Source organism: Saccostrea echinata, unplaced genomic scaffold (genome assembly GCF_033153115.1).
Source record: "Saccostrea echinata isolate AGI-Se365-2 ecotype Australia unplaced genomic scaffold, CSIRO_AGI_Sech_v1 ptg000001l, whole genome shotgun sequence".
In the NCBI taxonomy this organism is placed as follows: Eukaryota; Metazoa; Mollusca; class Bivalvia; order Ostreida; family Ostreidae; genus Saccostrea; species Saccostrea echinata.
In genome coordinates this window covers 29165267-29169012 of record NW_026889750.1, presented here as the reverse complement: position 1 = coordinate 29169012, position 3746 = coordinate 29165267, and positions in this window count along the sequence as shown.

Here is a 3746-nt window from a genome sequence, read left to right as displayed (position 1 = left end):
CCTTGCATATTAAAACTTTTACTCTGTTTGCCTTGAACATCCCCAGAAGCATAGAAGATTTTCAAAGAAATGCATTTTCACCATAAAATTAAATAAATAAAGCCCCATCCTTACCCAGAACATCTGACCCATTGGCCACGAACTCACAATTCTGGAAGAAGCACCCTTTCTCATTATAACTATACACTTGTTTCTTTACTTTATAACCAGTAGTAGAAAAAATATTTTGAAAGAAATTATGCATTTTCACTATATATAATCAATAGAGCTCTTTCTCCCTCACCAGAACCCCTGACCCAAAGGCCATGAGGCATTCTTCCTTATCATAACCATGCACTTCCTTTGTTTGAAAAATACCCAGGCGCACACAAGATTTTGAAAGAATTCATGCCAATTCCCTATCTAATCAATAAAGCCCCGCCCTAACACCAGAACCCCTTACCCAGAGGCCATTAAATTCATAATTTCTGAGGCAGCCATGCTCATCATAACTATGTACTTAGTTTATTTAATATCCAGGAGCAGAGAAGATTTTCAAAGAATTAATGCAATTTTACTATATAATCAATGGAGCCCATCCCTAACACCAGAACCCCTGACCCAAGGGCCATGAAACAATTTCTGAAAAGGCAGTCATGCTCACCATAACTATGTTCTTAGTTAGTTTATTTAATACCCAGGAGCAGAGAAAAAGATTTTCAAAGAATTAATGCAATTCTACTATATAATCAATAGAGCCCTGCCCTAACACCAGAACCCCTGACCCAAGGGCCATGAAATTCAAAATTTTGGAAGAGGCACTCTTGCTCATCATAACTATGTACTAAGTTACTTTATTTAATGCCCAGGAGCAGAGAAGATTTTCAAAGAATTAATGCATTTTAACTATATAATCAATAGAGCCCCACCCTAACACCAGAACCTCTGACCCTGGGGCCATGAAATTCACAATTTTGAAAGAGGCACTCTTGTTCTTCATAACTATGTACTTAAGAGCCATTCTCTGTAATGACTTGAACTTTTATATAGGAGCTGTGGCACGCATAGTCTCAGAATTTCTCCAAACTCTCTATGATAAAAGTCTTTCATACCGTAAACTCCAAACTGGCAAAAATTGGTTGCTATGTGTCATGGTTACCATAGCAACATGTCCTAAAGTTTGAAAAATGGCATTTTTCAACATGTTCAGAGTCCCACAGTTAACGTTTGCAGCAAAGCAAACCAGTGGCAATGCCTGTTTCTAAAAGTTGAAGGCCTGTTGTCTTAAATGCATGATAAATATGTTTGGTAAATTAACTATTACATACGTTACTATGGAAACAAAGTATTCAAAAGTAATAAATTTGTTCATTTAATTTTATTAAGTCACACACTTAAGAATAAAAACATTGATAGGTTGAAATGCAAGCAAATAATAGACAAGAGATCCTTGTAACACATACCAAGGACGAAATGTGATATTTCTTATCGGTTGGCAATGGTTACCATGGTTGTAATACCACGAAGGGATTTTTAATTTACCCTCTTAGTGTTTTAATCTCATCCTTTCTTTTTAAAAAGCATATTTCTATATAACTGATGATCAATTTTTAAAGGCGTTGATGTGACCCTAATTTTCACATTTCAAAAAATTCAAATTCAATTCTTTAAATAGGGCGTTGCTATGGAAATAAACCGAAAATATACGCATAAAAATCTGAAAAAATATTCTGTTTCCTTGGATACGTACCCATGTATGAAGATTCCCAAAACTTTTATGATTGATATTTATGAACAGCTAACCTGACTTTCAATTTTGACTATCACCCAATCTCTAACTGGATGCAAAAAGCTGGCACATAGGGTTTAATATTAATATAAAATTAACAAAATCGAACATTTTCACTTCTTGGTAACCATAGCAACAGTGTTCTATTTTTCAACAAACTTTATCAATATATGATATTCAACTTTAGTTCTACCAGATAAGTACTATTCAAAGTGAGTCAAATAATATGTTTCTTGATTAAAAGGTAAGTAAATTCCTAAGGCAGCATAAAAATATCACTTTAAACAACTGGTTCATTGTTTCCATGGTTACACTGCAAAGTAACAATTAATCCCAATTTTTCTTATGTTGTGGGTGTTGCAAGGTCCTAAGGATGTATATGTGCCAGTCATGAATTTTATTGTTTTCCCTCAAGATAGTAGCATTAACCCAAACTTAGCAACAGATTTTGCATGGCTACACTGTGTTACCATGGCAACCATGAAAGTTATTCTTAGAATAATATTGCCAATACCCAATTACTTCAGGTCAAATATTTTCACTGTTTTTCTTAGGTTGTTGATTGAGTTTGATCATGTAACATCTATCAATAGTGAATATTGAGCGTTTTACAGCATTTTTCAGCATCTAAAATGTATTCCAGTTGTACCCATGGTTACCACTTACTTAGAGATTAATTTAAATAGTTTCTTTATAGCATAAGTTGCAACAAGGTGTCAAGTTTTTGTGAGAATGGTTTGTTTGTTTTTCTTAGTCTTTATTAAGGCTTAATAAAGATTCAAAGTGGCTGAAAATCTCATTTTTTCCAAATTTTCTGGCTGTTACCATGGCAACCAAGACACATAGCAACAAAATTTTATGTGATATATGTTTCTGGTGTCAAGTTGTAATAATGGGCAAAGTTTCATCAAAATCGGTGACCATGCGTGGCAAAGAAGTTTAAGTGGTTACAGAGAATCGCTATTAATACCCAGGAGCAGAGAAAATTATTGCAATTCTACTATATAATCAATAGAGCCCTGCCCTAACACCAGAACCCCTGATCCTGGGGCCATGAAATTCAAAATTTTGAAAGAGGCACTCTAGCTCATCATAACTATATACTAAGTTAGTTTATCTAATACCCAGGAGCAGAGAAGAAGATTTTCAAAGAATTAATGCCTTTTCACTATATAATCAATAGAGCCCCACCCTAACACCAGAATCCCTGACCCTGGGGCCATGAAATTCATAATTTCAGAAGAGGCACTCTTGCTCATCATAAATATGTACTAACTTAGTTCATTTAATATCCAGGAGCAGATAAGAAGATTTTCAAAGAATTAATGCATCTTCACTATATAATCAATAGAGCCCCGCCCTAACACCAGAACCCCTGACCCTGGGGCCATGAAATTCACAATTTTGGAAGAGGCACTCTTGCTCATCATAACTAAGTACTAAATTAGTTCATTTAATAACCAGGAGCAGATAAGAAGATTTTCAAAGAATTAATGCATTTTAACAATATAATCAATAGAGACCCGCCCTAACACCAGAACCCCTGACCCTGGGGCCATGAAATTCACAATTTTGGAAGAGGCACTCTTGCTCATCATAACTATGTACTAAATTAGTTCATTTAATACCCAGGAGCAGATAAGAAGATTTTCAAAGAATTAATGCATTTTAACAAATGTATATAATCAATAAAGCCCTGCCCTAACACCAGAACCCCTGACCCTGGGGCCATGAAATTCACAATTTTGGAAGAGGCACTCTTGCTCATCATAAATATGTACTAAGTTACTTTATTTAATACCCAGGAGCAGAGAAGAAGATTTTCAAAGAATTAATACATTTTCACTATATACTCAATAGAGCCCTGCCCTAATACCAGAACCCCTGACCCAGGGGCCATGAAATTCACAATTTTGAAAGAGGCACTCTTGCTCATCATAACTATATACTTAGTAAATTTATTTAATACCCAGGAGCA